The sequence below is a fragment of the Schistocerca gregaria genome, chromosome 1 (assembly GCF_023897955.1).
Source record: "Schistocerca gregaria isolate iqSchGreg1 chromosome 1, iqSchGreg1.2, whole genome shotgun sequence".
NCBI classification, from domain to species: Eukaryota; Metazoa; Arthropoda; class Insecta; order Orthoptera; family Acrididae; genus Schistocerca; species Schistocerca gregaria.
The window spans coordinates 184,044,733-184,065,347 of NC_064920.1; the positions used below are offsets into that span (position 1 = coordinate 184,044,733).

Below are 20,615 nucleotides of genomic sequence, written 5' to 3' on the forward strand. Positions count from 1 at the left end.
GTGAGCAAATAGCGTTTACTGATATAGGGATCAGCGACCACAAGGACTTGGTAGCGAGCTTGGAAACGGTAAAACACAAATCCACTGAAAGTAAACGCAAAATATACCAATTAAAAAGCAGTTAAAATTGGCTTGTCGCCTTCCAAACTGACTACGAAGGCGTAAAGTAGATGAAGCTTAAAATGAAAGAAATTGTATCAACAGCAATTGAAGGTTCCTTCCAAGCAAATTAATAAGAGAAGGAACAGATCTCCTGTGTTACGTACAACTGGTCAGGACAATGTTGGAGAAGAAACGAAAAAAGCATTTCAGATTTAAAAGAACGCAAACTTTGTGACGGTTTCCAGGGACTAGAGATTTAGCACAGACTTTAATGGGAGTTGTTTTCAATTGTCCCCGCAACGAAACTGTCTCTCGAAATGTGGCAGAAAATTTAGAGAGATTCTGGTCGTATTTAAAGTACACCAGTGGTAAGACTATACCAATAGCAAAGGTAGTCTTAATGACGACAGAGCCACTGAAGTTGAGTTACTAAACCCGTTTCTCCGAAATTCCTTCACCAGAGAAGACAAAGTAAATATTCTAGAATTCGAATAAAGTATAGCTGCCAACATGAGTAGCATAGAAGTAGATATCCTCGGTGAAGCAAAGCAACTTAAATGAATTCATAGAGGCACGTCATCCAGTCCCTTTGTACAGGTCACACCAATACATAATAAAAGGAAACAGAAAAATCCGATGAATTATAGACCCATATCTCTGTTTCGTATAAAGTAGGATTCTGGAACATGTACATTACGAAATACCTCAAAGAAAACGATCTATTGACACATAGGCAACACGGATTCAGAAAATATCTTTCTTGCGAAACGGAACTGTGTATGTGTGCCAGTGACAGTGGAACTGAAATTGATCCCCTATTTCTAGATTATCAGTAGGCTTTTGACACCGTTACTCACAACTGGCTTCTAATCAAATTGTGTGCCCATGGATTGATGCTTCAGTTGTGCGACTGGATTCATGATTTCCTGTCAGAAAGGTCACAGTTCGTAGTAAATGATGGAAAGTCATTGAACAAAACCGAAGTGATATATGATGTTCCACAAGGAAGTGTTATAGGCTTTCTGCTGTTCTTAGTTTATATAAACGATTTAGGAGACAATCTGAGCAGCCTTCTTAGAATGTTTGCAGATCATGCTATCTTTCACTGTCTAGTAATGTCATCAAAAGATGAATGTGGATTATTATGTTATTCACAAAAAGTATGCGCACGGTGGGAAATGTGGCAACTGACCTTTAACAATGAGAAATGTGAGGTCGTCGTCAAGAGTACTGAAACATTTCTGTTAAATTACGGTTACACGATAAGTCACAGATTTGAAGGTCGCCGAGTCAACTAAATACCTAGAGATTTCAATTACGAACAACTTAAACTGAAACCATCACACAGAAATTGTTGTCGAGAAGGCGAACCAAAGACTGCGTATTATTGGCAGAATACTCAGAAGTTGTAGCAGGCCTACTACAGAGATTGCCTACACTACACGTATCCGTCGTCTTCTGGAGTATTGTTGTTCGGTGTGGGATCGTTACCAGATATGATTGACGGAGGACATCGTTAAAGTTCGAAGTAGACTGGCTCGTTTTGTACTATCCCGAAAGAGGATAGAGAGCGTCACAGATATGATAAGTGAATTTACGTGGGAGTCAATAAAAGAAAGGTAGTTTTAGCTGCAGCGACATCTTTTCACGATATTTTAATCATCAGCTTTCCCCTCCGAATGCTAAAAATTTTGTTATCTCCTACCTACATGCAGAGGAATGACCAATGTGAACAAAATAAGAGAGATCAGAGATTTAGGTGTCCGTTTTCCTCACGTGTTATTTGACAGTGGAAAGGTCGAGCAATAGTCTGAAAGTCACTCTGCGAAACCTCTGTCGAACACCGAGGTGTGAACTGGCGAGTAAAATCGTATGGCTGCAGATGTAGAAAATATGGCTCATATAAACTCACGTTAAGCAAGAAGTTTGCTACGTATCTCCCTTGAGTAGGCAGCGAAAGGGGAAAACGTGACCTTGCAGCCCTTGGCGAGGCACTATTGAGGCAGCCGGCAGCGGTACGTGAGATGGGAGCACGCAGGCGGTCCTAATATAAGCGGGCCATTGTTTGCCCGGGCTCCCGCACCCAACTGCCAACTGAGCTCCTCTGCCCGCAGCTCAGCGGCGAACCGCTCGACAAGACAAAGACAAGACAAGTTGGTGTCGTGAATCACTCGACTGATCTCACGGTACGGTTTTGGGTTTGTAGTGTAGCTGCCGATTCCGTACTTTTCACATTTCGAAGATTGGGCTGTAGTCTGAGTAAACTTAATCGTTATTTGACACTTCACGCCTCATATCTTTGTTTCCTCTAATAATCTTGTAAACTTGCGACTTATGCGATGTATCACACACACCGGGAGAAGCGTCAATAGCTATAGTCCTGTCCCATACAAAGGCAGAGTGTTTGATTACGTAATAATCATGTTTCCAAACACGGGTTAATACAATATAGTTAATTACGATTTCAGATTAGAGATTCGATAGAATCTAGCTCCCATTGACAACGGAGTCAGAGTATTCCAATGATACTAATGACAGGCCTATTACATAGTTAATTGACAAGTTTTTAAACTTAACCCGCAGTTTACACAAAGGAATCAATATTCCTCAGTCATTTGAACCCACTGATGTGTTGCCTAGGTACAGACCCACCGTATGGTTGGCGTGGATCAGCTTTGGTATAAGCCGATCAGTTAAATTAATAAAGTCGCAAGATGGCGTAAGTTAGTAAGGTTCGAAAGTGATGAGTTCATATTTGAGACGCAGACATGCCTTCGTAGAGGGAGACGCTTCTCTCTTGTGGTCTTTCTCCTAGCGCCACTAGAGGCTAGCCAACCTTTTTATACCAGGAGGTCTTGTGGCCCAGCCGAAGAAAAGCCACAGGAACGCCGAAGAAAAGCCACAGGAATCATATTCGCTGCCCACCTGAGCAGATGATCCACTATTTCATTAAAGATCTTACGACGCTAGTGCGTACGTTGCTGCCATCTTATTGAAAAAAAAAATGTTTAGAACTACCTTCAGTTTTACTACGGGAGGTAAAGTTGTATACTCTATCTCGGAAAATGTTGATATTGTTATTCTGTATGACCTTTGCCTTGCTGAATAATGAAAGTGAAACTAGCTCTGTCATTTAAATAAAGCCTTCTTTTATGATGCTGTTCCTTTGACGTGAGTTCAAGCCAAAGTAAATGAAATAACATCGGTTCTGTGCCGTTTATTAAGACCGCGTTAAAATACGTAAATAAATTTTGCACTTCGTCGCCTATATAAACCATCGGACTTGGTATATTACTAATGAATCAATCAGGTCCTTGTTTGCAGACAATGAAATTGCGATCGGTCGACGAAGCCGACCGATTGTCCACACTTGCACAAAAGCGTAAGTACAGTGACTGAGGTTACCACTATCTACAAAAATAACTTCAGTTTATATAGGGAGCGACCCAGGATACTGAAACTACTTAAATGAAAGTAAACACTTATTTCACACCGACATTATTAGGTAAAACACATCACACTTATGCGAAGGTGCGACATTACATAAAGACAAAATGCGAATATGATACAGAATTATGAATCGTCGTCTTGTATCGATTACATTAAAAACAGTCGAGGCACGACTACGAACATTACACGACAGTTTCTTTGGGTTATTGGTACTCTTTGGTAAATTGCAGTGTTGTCTTCGGCACTTTCCTATATCTTAAACACTTTACACCCTTTTAAAAAGCTTAAAATACCAAAATAATTTACAACGGTAAACTGAGCGCCACAATACATTCTTTAAACCTGAATCGCTCTTTCAATTAAAGCAGACAAATTTTTTGTGGGTAAAAATTCGGAACATACTAAAAAAAGTAGCAACGCTCGCGTTTGTTGCAAGACTGAAAATAAACGTGGCGTTGTCGCTAGAACGGAAGTAGATGGTAAAGTGTTGCTATAAAACAGAATCGGAGTGAGGTTCAGTGGCGTTAGGGAGTTGAATTTGGAACTCCATCACTTTCACAGTTAAGAATCACAAAAACCCGAGGCTTATTTGAAGTCCATAAAACGGCGAGTGATGTGAAGAAGGTTCGTAAGAGAAGCAAGAGACGTTCAATACGTAACTGAAGTGTTGTTGCAGTGATTCAGGCGTATACACAAACCCTAAAAAAGTCTGCAGCAGCGAGCGGTTCAAGGCGCTTCAGTCTGGAACTGCGCGAACGCTACGGTCGCTGGTTCGAATCCTGCCTCGGGCATAGATGTGTGTGATGTCCTTAGATTAGTTAGGTTTAAGTAGTTCTAAGTTCTAAGGGACTGATGACCTCAGATTTTAAGTCCCATAGTGCTCAGAGCCAGTCTGCAGCAATTCTCTTAGGAGACAGGAATCATCAACACGAGGATTCACAGACTTTTTCAGACTCATAGATCGAAGCGTAACGCCGTCAGTTAATTTTGGACGTTACTGGCTTAGAAGGAGCTCCACTGCAGTCGTATGTGAGGCAAGTAGCCAGATGCGGAGGCACTGCAATGTACACTCCTGGAAATGGAAAAAAGAACACATTGACACCGGTGTGTCAGACCCACCATACTTGCTCCGGACACTGCGAGAGGGCTGTACAAGCAATGATCACGAGCACGGCACAGCGGACACACCAGGAACCGCGGTGTTGGCCGTCTAATGGCGCTAGCTGCGCAGCATTTGTGCACCGCCGCCGTCAGTGTCAGCCAGTTTGCCGTGGCATACGGAGCTCCATCGCAGTCTTTAACTCTGGTAGCATGCCGCGACAGCGTGGACGTGAACCGTATGTGCAGTTTACGGACTTTGAGCGAGGGCGTATAGTGGGCATGCGGGAGGCCGGGTGGACGTACCGCCGAATTGCTCAACACGTGGGGCGTGAGGTCTCCACAGTACATCGATGTTGACGCCAGTGGTCGGCGGAAGGTGCACGTGACCGTCGACCTGGGACCGGACCGCAGCGACGCACGGATGCACGCCAAGACCGAAGGATCCTACGCAGTGCCGCAGGGGACCGCACCGCCACTTCCCAGCAAATTAGGGACACTGTTGCTCCTGGGGTATCGGCGAGGACCATTCGCAACCGTCTCCATGAAGCTGGGGTACGGTCCCGCTCACCGTTAGGCCGTCTTCCGCTCACGCCCCAACATCGTGCAGCCCGCCTCCAGTGGTGTCGTGACAGGCGTGAATGGAGGGACGAATGGAGACGTGTCGTCTTCAGCGATGAGAGTCGCTTCTGCCTTGGTGCCAATGATGGTCGTATGCGTGTTTGGCGCCGTGCAGGTGAGCGCCACAATCAGGACTGCATACGACCGAGGCACACAGGGCCAACACCCGGCATCATGGTGTGGGGAGCGATCTCCTACACTGGCCGTACACCTCTGGTGATCGTCGAGGGGACATTGAATAGTGCACGGTACATCCAAACCGTCATCGAACCCATCGTTCTACCATTCCTAGACCGGAAAGGGAACTTGCTGTTCCAACAGGACAATGCACGTCCGCATGTACCCCGTGCCACCCAACGTGCTCTAGAAGGTGTAAGTCAACTACCCTGGCCAGCAAGATCTCCGGATCTGTCCCCCATTGAGCATGTTTGGGACTGGATGAAGCGTCGTCTCACGCGGTCTGCACGTCCAGCACGAACGTTGGTCCAACTGAGGCGCCAGGTGGAAATGGCATGGCAAGCCGTTCCACAGGACTACATCCAGCATCTCCACGATCGTCTCCATGGGAGCATAGCTGCCTGCATTGCTGCGAAAGGTGGATATACACTGTACTAGTGCCGACACTGTGCATGCTCTGTTGCCTGTGTCTATGTGCCTGTGGTTCTGTCAGTGTGATCATGTGACGTATCTGACCCCACGAATGTGTCAATAAGTTTCCCCTTCCTGGGACAATGAATTCACGGAGTTCTTATTTCAATTTCCAGGTTTGTACTTTCACAGGCGAGCCTAACTGTACACACGGCGGCTGGGACGAGCCGTGCAGTCGTGGTGACTTGGCAGAAAGGCCGTGCAGCTACGAACCGTCCTGCAGAGTATGTCCACAACATTGAGACAAGAAGGTGGTGATTTGAACGAGCCTGGAAACAATGTGTCGGAGTAACAAGCGTGCTGTTAATCTCTATAAATAGTCTCCGATTCTAAAAAAAGTTATGCGCTTTCTGGCAGTACCCCCCGCGACATCGGATTCACGCAAGCCTCCATCACGTTAGGGGCCAGCTAGACGCCAACGCCGTCTGGGCAGGCAGTTTCACCAAACCCGTTCACGGTTCTAAATCCTGTGGGCATAGAACAATACGACGAGTGAGCCATCCCATGGCTCCACTGCAGGAGTCTGTTTTCTGCCTTGAAAGGCAGCCCTTCTCAGCCAGAGCCAGTCATCCGCACAAGGGTGAGCTCCTAATACAGCGGACGTCTACGAGAGGTCACCGGCTGTCTGTGTCGCTGGCACTGCTCACTCAGGGCGACACGATGCTAACTCAGGCCGTGTGGGGTAAACAGCGTCAGCAAAGCCAGACGCGGACGTCGAAGACCATCCCGCCTCCGCGACCTACCGACATCAACGTCACCACCAGTAGACCGCGAGCCCGCGGACGGCGCATTTGGGGGCGTTGCAGCACATCAGCATTGTAGCTCAGCGCTACATAAAATATGTTATGTCTTGCAGGTATGTTTTCTTAGACACGCTTGGTTAGCACCACCGTCCCCACAACCCACCGCTTCTACACCATAGCAGCCCCATCCGCCCATGGTCGCCATGAAAGTCTTACATTCTTATACTTACTTCTCTTTGCTCTAAACTATGTGATACCGACAGGCGAATGAAATTTTTAGAGGTTACAAGATGGAATGAAACGACATATAAACTCAACTGGAAAAAATTAACCGCAAAACACACTGCGTACTGTTTAAGTTTTTATATTGGTAACGCCACTTAGCGCTCTGTATGAAAATCACTGACCGTGCTGTGTGCAGTCTGTGGCTGGTTTGCATTGTTGGAATAGTCTCCATTGTAGTGTTGGGCAGCTGTCTGTTAACAGCGCGTAGCGTTGCGCAGTTGGAGGTGAGCCGCCAGCAGTGGGGGATGTGGGGAGAGAAATGGCGGAGTTTTGGAAGCGGATGATCTGGACGTGTGTCCATCAGAGACAGTAAACGTGTAAGACTGGATGCCATGAACTGCTATATATATATATAATGACTTTTGAACACTATTAAGGTAAATACATTGTTTGTTCTCTATCAAAATCTTTAAGTTGCTAACTATGCCTATCAGTAGTTAGTGCCTTCAGTAGTTTGAATCTTTTATGTAGCTGGCAGTAGTGGAGCTCGCTGTATTGTAGTAGTTCGATTAACGAAGATTGTTGTGAGGTAAGTCATTTGTGAAAGGTATAGGTTAATGTTAGTCAGGGCCATTCTTTTGTAGGGATTATTAGGGATTATTGAAAGTCAGATTGCGTTGTGCTAAAAACATTGTGTCAGTTTAGTGTTGATCACAATAGGTAAAGAGCGAAAAGTCTGAGTACGTTCAGTTCTGCTCAGCTGTTTGAAAATCAAATAATGTAAGAGGTTTATCAGCACAGTAATTCATTAATTTTTCTAAGTGGACGGACAGTAATTCATTAATTTTTCTAAGTGGACGTTTCAACCGGCCTAACGAAAAGAAAGGAATGTAAATCAATGGGAGTATCTTTTTGATGTCCAGAGGGACAATCGGATCGTACTTCTTTGAAGACGCTGTCACAACTGGCTCTTGCCTAGAAATGTTGCACGTTATAACTGAAACACGTAGATTTTTGACACGGACGGTTATTACTTTCATCAGGATGTAGCACCACGTCACTTTCAACTTGATGTAAGGTAATTTGTCAGCCCCGATTGCTCATCGAGATAGATAGTATGAAGAAAAATTGCTGTGGGGGAATCACCTCAATCATGCACTTAACTTCAAGCTCAGGAGTACGTCTACATCTACACTCTGCGAGCCACCTTACGGTGTGTGCCGAAGTGTATCTTAGGCACTATTTTCACTTCCCTCTTTTTTCTGTTGCAATCACGAATGGTTCGAGGGATGAACGATTGCTAGTGAGCCTCTGAGTGGCCTCGATAACCTAATTTTATCTTCATCGTCTTTTCGCGAGGTATACATACGAGGAAGCAAAGTGTTAGCCGACTCTTTTACGAACACGCGCTTCGGGAAATTTAACAGTAGACCACACCGTGATGTAGAACGACTCTCTTGCAGCGTCTGCCGCTGGAGTCCACTTTCAACTCAGTGACGCTTCCGCGCTTAATCAATGAACCTGTAACGAAACGTATTGTCAACAACACACAACACGCTGCAATATCGCAAACATTGGCTGACCTAAAAGAGCAAATTGAGCAAGCCTGACATGCTGTTCCATTAGAAACAAGTAATTGGTATGTCGCTCTGTTCTAAGTCATTGTCGACGATGTACTCGAATGGGAGGTATTCATTTTGAGCATGTACCACCGTAAGTTACTGCTAAACGTTGGAAATTGCTTGTCACAATGGCAGCTTTCAGAACCATTCTTTCTTCCGTGTATTCTAAAACACAGACTTGCTACAAAGATATTTTTGAACTAAGACGTTCATCTTTGAAAGTATGACAGTCTTTGACGAACGTAGCACAACCGCAGGCCGGTGGAACGGTACAGAGCCACTCTAGTCCTGTCCATGTCCTCCTGTCGGCAAGTTCAGGGTGCAGCGACGCTCAGTTGGTACAGCGCTTGCCCGCGAGAGGCAAAGGTCCCGAGTTGGAGTCTCGGTCCGGCACACAGTTATAATCTGCCAGGAAGTTTCAAATCAGCGCACACTCCGCTGCAGAGTGAAAATCTCATTCTGGAAACATCCCCCAGGCTGTGGCTAAGCCATGTCCCCGCAGTATTCTTTCTTTCAGGTGTGCTAGTTCTGCAAGGTTCGCAGGAGAGCTTCTGTACAGTTTGGAAGGTAGGAGACGAGGTACTGCCAGAAGTAAAAGCTGTGAGGACGGGGCGTGAGTCGTGCTTGGGTAGCTCAGTTGGTAGAGCGCTTGCCCGCGAAAGGCAAAGGTCCCGAGTTCGAGTCTCGGTCCGGCACACACTTTTAATCTGCCAGGAAGTTTCAACAGCATTGATTAATTCATCGCCCTATAATCTAGCAAAATTGTTCCACCACTTCCTTATATACATTAATTTTTTCTTGAAGAAGTATTTCTTTTGTAGTGATCTATTGTGCAACATGTTCGATGTAACGACGATAGTAAGCTTCATTGAATCGATGACTATGTTTTAGATTAAATATTATTATGATTGCAACACACTCAGACTGTGTTCAGTGGCACCAGGGGACAATATTTACATATTGAGAGGTTGTGTGTTAGTGAGTCATTTGTCACGGTCATCGGCGATCAGATGCGGCTCACGAGGCCTGTCTGTCCATCTTCTGTTTTGACTCTGCAGGCAGTGATTCTGCTGAATTTAGAAATAAACTCTGTTTGCACCATTCATTCTAGGGTACAGTCATGTCCCATGTGTCCTCCGGTTGAACATGTTCAGCCATTTGAATGGGGTGTGGTCTCTGGGAAGCTGGATACGTGTCGGCGGGTTGGTACACGTGTTTGGGAACACTGTATCGGTGGTGTGTCGCTGCTTTCACCAGTAGTCAGTAGAACATTCCCACAGCTGTAGACCAGGTGCTGGACCTCAGCGTAATACAGACACACGCCATGATCAAAGCATTGCTGAGCAGCGGTAGCCTATCGAACATCATCAAGGGACGAAACCCTGTCATATGTTCACCTGCTTTGTCATCAGGGACCGCTGGGAACCGTCTCCTTGCGTCAGGAGTAATATCACGTGTGCCTCTGGCTAGGCAATCACTGACACCACGCCATCATCAAGCATGGCAACTGTGCTGTTGTGAAAGGGTCAACTGGAGAGTAGAATGGCGTTTGTGGTCTTCAGCGATGACAGTGATGGACGTACACATGTATAACGTAGGCCATATGAATAGCCTATTCCAAAGTGCATTTGCCCATGACACGCAGGTCCCGTCCCAGATCTCGAGATATGACGGGCTATCAGTTCGAACTCGTGGCCACATGTTGTGTTACTGCAGGGTAAAGCAAACAGTGCTCGATACGTTGTAAAGGCTGTCATCCATGAGCTACTACCATGATACTGTTTTTCAGCAGGACAATGCACATCCACATACGACTGCTGCGACGCGGCGTGCTCTTAGTGGTGTACAACAACAGCGCTGGCCAGCAAGGTCACCAGGTCTCTCACCAATTGAACTCGTATGTGACAAGGCGGAGTGGAAACTTCTAGTTGTCCAGGAACTGCAAGAAACGTTGCCGAATTGCAACAAAGGCGCTAAACGCTCGGGACAATCTATCGCAGGATCTAATCGACACTTTTACCATCATTTGGATGCTCGCGTCGCCGCCGAGGGTGGGGAGGGGGGGAAGAGGTTACATGGCGTATTGGTGCGACTGTTTCGGCACCCGTTACTGTGACATGTGTGTTTCATTTGGTCTGAATTTATCATACACTTCTATACTTGTCAATAAAATGACCATGCCCTTAAAGAAGGCCGGCCGCGGTGGTCTCGCGGTTCTAGGCGCGCATTCCGGAACCGTGCGACTGCTACGGTCGCAGGTTCGAATCCTGCCTCGGGCATGGATGTGTGTGATGTCCTTAGGTTAATTAGGTTTAAGTAGTTCTAAGTTCTAGGGGACTGATGACCACAGCAGTTGAGTCCCATAGTGCTCAGAGCCATTTGAACCTTAAAGAAGTTGCAGTTTATCCAGGCAATGTAACTGTAATTTGAATCAAAGTTTGTGACCTTTGTTCACAATCCGTGACACTGCTACATTTATGATTCTGTTACTTTGTTGGTATTGTGTGCCTGGTGAAACCCGCATCGATCTGCAGCACTCTGATATACAGAATTTCTGTGTTCATCAGGACCACCAGTCATAGTGAGGCACTATTGTAATCAGTACATACATTTCTCAAAACTGCAATTAGCAGAACAATTCTGGGATTTCTTTGCATGCTTTTCGGGGAGAAGGTACGTCATTGCTTGTATATTCAGGGACGGTTGGTTGTCCATCACCTTAATTACAGTGTGATTACTGCGTGTCTCTATATTTTAAATTGTACAAAGAAAAGGTTAGGTTATCAGACTGAGTCGCGCATGCTCATTGCACGTGACTTCCCTACAAGGTTGGTTATCTCCACGTCCTCGAAATCAGATTATGAATTCACTGGAAGTGAGTGTGATCGCAGAATTCAATCAAATATTCGTTTATGGCCGCTGTTATTTCGTTGTGCAAAGGAAGTTGTACTTGCCCTTCAAGATGTTCCTTTCCTTTTAAATCAATGACAGCGTTACAAACCATTTCTTGGGTCTAAATGTGTTGTAAAAGAGTGGCACTTTTTCAGGACATGTTTCTGGGTAAATATTTTCACATAATAATGTATACGACACCAACAACTTTCTAGTTCTATCTATGTTGTTAAAGAGATATTCAGTTTCAAAGTATGTAATGTTATTTTGGGGCATCCTCTGTTAAAACTGATTTTGCATTTTAGTGTTTTTGAGTCGAAACTGGTTAAATTTACACATCCGCCAATTGCAGACTTTTGTGAACATAAGTATTTCGAACAGATAGCGTGCTTCTAGCTGACAATGTCGAATTTCATCGTCTCGATCTAACAATCGCATGCAGGAAGTAGCTCGAAGAAAAGCAGCCGGAGAAATAATCCGTTTTTAGGCTTCCATTCACTGTGAAGTACGGCAGCGGGCAGGCAGTGAGCAGCAGTAAACTGACTCGCGGTCATTGTCGGGACAGAACTTTCATCGCCTTTGTACCAGTATCGTCTGCTAGGCACGTCGTGAAACCCGAGGAAGAAACTAAAATCGGTATTTGCGAGGACGGAAGAGCGGGCGGTTATGGGTGTGTCCCGCGCAGACAGTATAACGGCGGGATTGGCCGAGCCACGAGCGTGGGCCGTTAGGCGCGATGGGGCTGCTGGACTCGCTTAATGGTAACAGGGGCCGTAACGGGGCGGGGTTACTGCCGCGGCCCCGGGGCGCGCTTACGACGCGGTTAGGGGCACAGACTGCGCCGCCGCCAGCTACCCAATCTGCAGTCACTCTGCCTCTACCTGCCCACTGCTCACTGCTCAGCTGCTGAAAACCTCACGCAGTACAACAGTGGATCCTAAACTTCGGAGTAGCCGAGAGGTTTTAGGCGCTTCCGTCTAGAACCGCGCGAACTCTACGGTCGCACGTTCGAATCCTGCCTCGGGCATGGATGTGTGTGATGTCCTTAGGTTTGTTAGGTTTAAGTAGTTCTAAGTTCTAGGGGACTGATGGCCTCAGAAGTTAAGTCCCATAGTGCTCACAGCCATTTGAACAATTTTGATCCTGAACTTTCTGGAACCACTAATTACCTCTGAGCGAGGCTGCGTGCCACTCTCCACCCGGAACATAGCTCTGCACCTAACCATCTACATCTAGATCGATACTCTGCAAATTACATTTAATCTGCTTGGCAGAGGATTCATCTAACCATCGTCACAATTCTATATTATTCCAATCTCGTACAGCGCGCGGAAAGAACGAACACCTATATCATTTCGTACGAGCTCTGATTTTTCTTATTTTGTCTTGGTGATCGTTTCTCCCTATGTAGGTCGGTGTCAATAAAATATTTTGACATTCGAAGGAGAAAGTTGGAGTCTGGAATTTCGTGAGAAGATTCTGCCGCAACGAAAACAGCCTTGGTTTCAATGATGTACATCCCAAATCTTGTACCATTTCAGTGACGCTCTCTACCCTATTTCGCGATAATACAAAACGTGCTACCCTTCTTTGAAATTTTTCGATGTACTCTGTCAATCCTATCTGGGAAGGATCCCACACCGCGCACCAATATTCTAAAAGAGGACGGACAAGCATAGTGTAGGCAGCCTCCTTAGTACATCTGTTCCATTTTTTCAGTGACCTCCCAATAAAACGCAGTCTTTGGTTAGTCGTCCCCACAATATCTTCTGTGTGTTCCTTTCAATTTAAGTTGTTCGTAATTGTAATTTCTAGGTATTTAGTTGTATTTACGGCCTTTAGATTTGACTGATTTATCGTGTAACCGAAGTTTAACTGATTCCTTTTAGCACTCATGTGGATGACCTCCCACTTTTCGTTATTTAGGGTCAATTGCAAATTTTGGCACCATGCAGATATCTTTTCTAAATCCTTTTGCAATTTTTTTTTGATCTTCTGATGCCTTTATTAGCTGACAAACGTCAGTGTCATCTGCAAACAACCTAACACTTCTGCTCAGATTGTCTCCCAAATCGTTTATATAGATAAGGAACAGCAGAAGGCCTATAACACTACCTTGGGGAACCCCTGAATTCGCTTCTGTTCTTCTCGATGACTTTCCGTTCAATTACTACGAACTGTGAGCTCTTACAGGAAATCGCGAATCCAGTCGCATAACTGAGACGATATTCCATAAGCACGGAATTTCACTACAAGCCGCTTCAGTGGTACAGTGTCAAAAGCCTTCGGGAAATTCAGGAACACGGAATCAATCTGAAATCCCTTGCCAATAGCACTCAACACTTCAAGCGAGTAAAGAGATAGGTGTGTTTCACAAGAACGATGTTTTCTAAAGCAATGTCGACTGTGTGTCAACAGACAGTTTTCTTCTAGGTAATTCATAAAGTTCGAACACAATATACGTTCCAAAATCCTGCTGCATATCGACGTTATGGGCCTGTAATTTATTGGTATACTCAAAACAAAAATTGTAGTAATAGTAGTAGTAGTAGTAGTAGTAGTAGTCGTAGTGTTGTTGTCTTCAATCAGCAGATACAGTTCTCCATGCTACTACCTGTCTTCATCTCTGTATGTCAACTGGAACACACATCCACTGGAAATGGAATTGAGCGTTTGGCGTCATGGGCCGGGAGGCCCCTTGCTGGGTAGACCAGGTCGCCGTTATGCAGGTCTTATTACATTCGACGCCACATTGGACGACCTGCGCGCCGGATGGGGATGAAATGATGATGAAAACAGGACAACACCCAGTCCCTGAGCGGGAAAAATCCCCGATACAGTCGGGAACCGAACCCGGGCCCATCTACATCTACATGACTACTCTGCAATTCACATTTAAGTGCTTGGCAGAGGGTTCATCGAACCACAATCATACTATCTCTCTACTATTCCACTCCCGAACAGCGAGTGGGAAAAACGAACACCTAAACCTTTCTGTTCGAGCTCTGATTTCTCTTATTTTATTTTGATGATCATTCCTACCTATGTAGGTTGGGCTCAACAAAATATTTTCGCATTCGGAAGAGAACGTTGGTGACTGAAATTTCGTAAAAAGGTCTCGCCGCGACGAAAAACGTCTATGCTGTAATGACTTCCATCCCAACTCGTGTATCATATCTGCCACACTCTCTCCCCTATAACGCGATAATACAAAACGAGCTGCCCTTCTTTGCACCCTCTCGATGTCCTCCGTCAATCCCACCTGGTAAGGATCCCACACCGCGCAGCAATATTCTAACACAGGACGAACGAGTGTAGTGTAAGCTGTTTCTTTACTGGACTTGTTGTATCTTCTAAGTGTCCTGCCAATGAAACGCAACCTTTGGCTCGCCTTCCCGACAATATTATCTATGTGGTCCTTCCAACTGAAGTTGTTCGTAATTTTAACACCCAGGTACTTAGTTGAATTGACAGCCTTGAGAATTGTACTATTTATCGAGTAATCGAATTCCAACGGATTTCTTTTGGAACTCATGTGGATCATCTCACACTTTTCGTTATTTAGCGTCAACTGCCACCTGCCACACCATACAGCAATCTTTTCTAAATCGCTTTGCAGCTGATACTGGTCTTCGGATGACCTTACTAGACGGTAAATTACAGCATCATCTGCGAACAGTCTAAGAGAACTGCTCAGATTGTCACCCAGGTCATTTATATAGATCAGGAACAGTAGAGGTCCCAGGACGCTTCCCTGGGGAACACCTGATATCACTTCAGTTTTACTCGATGATTTGCCGTCTATTACTACGAACTGCGACCTTCCTGACAGGAAATCACGAATCCAGTCGCACAACTGAGACGATACCCCATAGCTCCACACCTTGATTAGAAGTCGCTTGTGAGGAACGGTGTCAAAAGCTTTCCGGAAATCTAGAAAAACGGAATCAACTTGAGATCCCCTGTCGATAGCGGCCATTACTTCGTGCGAATAAAGAGCTAGCTGCGTTGCACAAGAGCGATGTTTTCTGAAGCCATGCTGATTACGTGTCAATAGATCGTTCCCTTCGAGGTGATTCATAATGTTTGAATACAGTATATGCTCCAAAACCCTACTGCAAACCGACGTCAATGATATAGGTTTGTAGTTAAATGGATTACTCCTACTACCCTTCTTGAACACTGGTGCGACCTGCGCAATTTTCCAATCTGTAGGTACAGATCAATCAGTGAGCAAGCGGTTGTATATGATTGCTAAGTAGGGAGCTATTGTATCAGCGTAATCTGAAAGGAACTTATTCGGTATATAATCTGGACCTGAAGACTTGCCCGTATCAAGCGATTTGAGTTGCTTCGCAACCCCTAAGGTATCTACTTCTAAGAAACTCATGCTAGCAGATGTTCGTGTTTCAAATTATGGAATATTCCATTCGTCTTCCCTGGTGAAGGAATTTCGGAAAACTGCGTTCAATAACTCCGCTTTAGCGGCACAGTCGTCGATAACAGTACCGTCGGCACTGCGCAGCGAAGGTATTGACTGCGTCTTGCCGCTTGTGTACTTTACATACGACCAGAATTTCTTCGGATTTTCTACCAAATTTCGAGACAATGTTTCGTTGTGGAACCTATTAAAGGCATCTCGCATCGAAGTACGTGCCAAATTTCGCGCGTCTGTAAATTTTAGCCCATCTTCAGGATTTCGCGTTCTTCTGAACTTCGCATGCTTTTTCCGTTGCCTCTGCAACAGCGTTCGGACCTTTTTTGTGTACCACGGGGGATCCGTTCCATCTCTTACCAATTTATGTGGTATGAATATCTCAATTGCTGTTGCTACTATATCTTTGAATTTGAGCCACATCTCGTCTACATTCGCATAGTCAGTTCGGAAGGAATGGAAATTGTCTTTTAGGAAGGCTTCTAGTGGCACTTTATCCGCTTTTTTAAATAAAATTATTTTGCGTTTGTTTCTGATGGATTTGGAAGAAATGGTATTGAGCCTAGCTACAATGACCTTGTGATCACTAATCCCTGTATCAGTCATGATGCTCTCTATCAGCTCTGGATTGTTTGTGGCCAAGAGGTCAAGTGTGTTTTCGCAACCATTTACAATTCGCGTGGGTTCGTGGACTAACTGCTCTAAATAATTTTCGGAGAATGCATTTAGGACAATCTCGGAAGACGTTTTGTGCCTACCACCGGTTTTGAACAAGTATTTTTGCCAACATACCGAGGGTAGGTTGAAGTCCCCACCAACTATAACCGTATGAGTGGGGTATTTATTTGTTACGAGACTCAAACTTTCTCTGAACTGTTCCGCAACTGTACCATCGGAGTCTGGGGGTCGGTAGAAGGAGCCAATTATTAACTTAATTCGGCTGTTAAGTATAACCTCCACCCACAACAATTCGCACAGGGTATCTACTTCGACTTCACTACAAGATAAACCACTACTGACAGACACAAACACTCTACCACCAATTCTGCCTAATCTATCTTTCCTGAACACCGTCTGAGACTTAGTAAAAATTTCTGCAGAACTTATTTCAGGCTTCAGCCAGCTTTCTGTACCTCTAACGATATCAGCTTCTGTGCTTTCTATTAGCGCTTGAAGCTCAGGGACTTTTCCAGCGCAACTACAACAATTTACAACTAAAATTCCGACTGTTCCTTGATCCAAGCACGTCCTGTAATTGCCAAGCACCCTTTGACATTGCAGCCCATCCCGCACTTTCCCGAGGCGTTCTAACCTAAAAAACTGCCCAGTCCACGCCACACAGCCTCCGCTACCCGTGTAGCCGCCAGCTGAGTGTAGTGAACTCCTGACCTATTCAGCGGAACCCGAAACCCCACCACCCTATGGCACAAGTCAAGGAATCTGCAGCCAATACGGTCGCAAAACCGTCTGAGCCTCTGATTCAGACCCTCCACCCGGCTCTGCACCAAAGGTCCGTAGTCGGTTCTGTCAACGATGCTGCAGATGGTGAGCTCTGCCTTCACCTCGTAAGCAAGACCGGCAGCCTTCACCAAATCAGATAGCCGCTGGAATCCAGAGAGAATTTCCTCAGATCCAAAGCGACACACGTCATTAGTGCCGACATGTGCCACCACCTGCAGCTGGCTGCACCCTGTGCTCTTCATGGCATCCGGAAGGACCCTTTCCACATCAGGAATGACTCCTCCCGGAATGCACACGGAGTGCACACTGGATTTCTTCCCCTCCTTAGCCGCCGTCTCCCTAAGGGGCCCCATTACGCGCCTAACATTGGAGCTCCCAACTACCAGTAAGCCCACCCTCTGCGATTGCCCGGACCTTGAAGGCTGAGAATGATCCTCTGAAACAGGGCAGGCAGCTGCATCTGGCTCAGCCAGAGACAGTGCCTGAAACCGGTTTGTCAGACGCACCGGGGAGGCTTTCTGATCAGCCTCTGGGGACGCCTTTCGCTGCCTGCCACGCCTTGGAACGACCTCCCAATCAACCACAGGCGAGGGCTCAGCCCCACTGCGGGCAGCAACCGGGGCAACCACAGCGGCAGACCGATCTGGGGACAGACGGGACGAGGTTGACATCCCCGTGATACCCGAGTCCGGCTCCCCACAGTGGTGCCCATTGGCAACAGCCTCAAGCTGCGCGACCGAAGTCAGCGCCGCTTGCAGCTGTGAGCGAAGGGATGCCAAGTCAGCCCTCATCCGAACACAGCAATCGCAGTCGCTGTCCATTCTAATCGATGTTTAACAACAGTTACCGAAACACGAGTCCGTGCCTAGATAACGCAAGCGGAACACGCAAAGAATGTATCAACTAACCTGAACAAATCGTAGGAATCGATTCACAATGTGAGATTGAATCGTAGAAATCGAATCGGGAAAAAGAATCGTGTTGCCCAGCTCTAGTGTGCAGTCTGTGGCTGGTTTGCATTGTTGGAATTTGCTACTGTAGTGTTGGGCAGTTGGCTGTTAACAGCGCGTAGCGTCGTGCAGTTGGAGCTGAGCCACCAGCAGTGGTGGATGTGGGGAGAGAGAAGCCAGAGTTTTTGAGATGTTAATATGAGCGGACGATCTGGACGTGTGTCCGTCAGAAAAAGAAATCTGTTAAGATGAATATTTGTAAAGATGACTTTTGAAGATTATTAAGGTAAATACATTGTTTGTTCTCTATCAAAGTCTTTCATTTGCTAACTATGTCTATCAGTAGTTAGTGCCTTCAGTAGGTAGAATCTTTTATTTAGTTGGTAATATTGGCGCTCGCTGTATTGTAGTAGTTTGAGTGACGAAGATTTTTGTGAGGTAAGTGATCCATGAAAGGTATAGGATATTGTTTGTCAGGGCCATTATTTTGTAGGAATTATTGAAAGTCAGATTGCGTTGCGCTAAAAAAAAAAATAAAGGGAGAAATGTCTGAGCACGTTCAGTTTTGCTCAGCTGTTTGCAAGTCAAATAACGTAGAGGTTTTCCTGCACTGTCATTTATAAATTTTTCTAAGGGGACGTTTCACTTGTAAACCATGTGTTTCCTGCTTGGGAAGAGCGCAACTGTGTGGAAACCATTGTTTTCATCAAGATGGAGCAACACTTCTTGTCGCTCGTCCGGTGAAAGATCTTCTCAGTGCAACCTCACACGAACGTGTTATATCCAAGGGTTTTCCAGATGAATGGCCTGCAAGATCACCTGATATGAATCTAAGTGACTTAACTCTGGGGATATCTGAATGAACACATTATTCTGGGATGCGTTCGTCCTGTGCCAGATCTGAAGGCCAGTATACAGGAAGTAGTTGCTCATAACCATCGGAACTGCTGCGAGCAACTGTTGATTATGTCGTTTTACGGATGCAGCATCTAGTGGAGTCTCTGTTGCTCATACTGAACCAATTGTGTAAACGGCGGTTAATACTAAAATCAACATCATGCCTTTCTCACTTGTTTGACCTTTAGCGCCCACGTCCCTTTCCTAAACCATTACGTGTGGAAACATTTCTATACGTCTTTATTACATTCACAGCGCCAGATACGCACTTGGTGGCCCAAATTTGAACTAATTTTTATACAGCGTAAATCGGTTCCCCATTAACGCAGTAGCATAACTATCACGTTTCGCTGCTGTCCTATAATTGCAGGCTACACTGGACCACTGTGAGTAGCTGAACCTTAATTATCACCACCAAACATGAAAGTACTCTAGAAACAACAAGCTCAGAAAATTGACCTGCAGCTTTAACGTAATGTAGATAGATTTTGTCCACTGGTACAGACGCCCGCAGTGATAGCTGCATAGGCAAACTGCCGTTAACATTGGCACTTGACCCGCTTTTGTGATTCACAGCAGTCGTACGGCGCTGGCTATAATACAATACAGTGGCTGGCGTGGATTTAATACGGGACGGGGCAGCGGCTGCGACAGCCGCCAGAATCGGTAATAATAATTGTGCGCTCCACGCCGCGCTGAATAAATCCAGCTGCCGTAATTACACGGCACAGTCGCTTTTCTCGTTTTCTGCTTATTCGGCCTCCGCCGCTGCGCCGCGGTTTGGAAATTCCTCTGTTCTCCGTTCACCGCAGCGCCGAACAATAGTTCCGGTCGTGCAGAGTCTGATGAAGGTTTAACGCCACTGCCTTTGCCGACTGTGCCTTCTCTGAAGGTTTTCACATTGCAAAATGAAACGCATTATATCGTGATTAACGTCACTGCACAAACAAATGGTGAGCTATCCCACACTAGTCTGTAGCGAAAAAAAAGAGAGAGAATTCGTGGAACTGTGAAATACTGAGTTTAAATGCTATATGATACTGAGGAGTACTCAACTATACACAACATTATGACCACTGCCCACCGCATCGTTCGATTCTTCCTGGTGGTATTGCGGACACGTAAAGTAGTAGCAAAGGTATAAGTATGTAAGGGGACACACGCGGACGAAAGACCATCCTAGCGAAGATATGGGCTGCCAATTGGAAAATGTATTCAGATAAGTGACTTTTACAAAGGGCAGATTATTATTATCATCATTATTATTACGCAGAGCGTGTGAAGGAGTACCTCCAAAAAGGGCGAAGTTGGCCGAATGTTCGCGTGCTACTGTCGTGAGCATCTGCGAATAGAGGTAGGACGACAGTGCACCACACGCTAAATGGTCGGGCGTCGACGACTCTTCACAGAACGTGGGCTTCGGAGGCTTGTCTGCTTTGTAAAGTAGAATAGATGGTGATAAGTGGCATAT

The 20,615-nt window shown here is 45.7% G+C and overlaps 1 protein-coding gene and 1 non-coding gene across 6 annotated transcripts in view; one reads left to right on the forward strand and one right to left on the reverse strand.

The window, feature by feature from the left end:
* Window positions 1-20,615, reverse strand: part of LOC126336369 (calcium-activated potassium channel slowpoke) — a 1,528,406-nt gene that overhangs the window by 1,088,508 nt on the left and 419,283 nt on the right. The window lies entirely within an intron of this gene.
* On the forward strand, window positions 9,131-9,205 carry Trnas-cga (transfer RNA serine (anticodon CGA)). The gene has a single exon. It is a non-coding gene; the product is annotated as a tRNA-Ser (tRNA).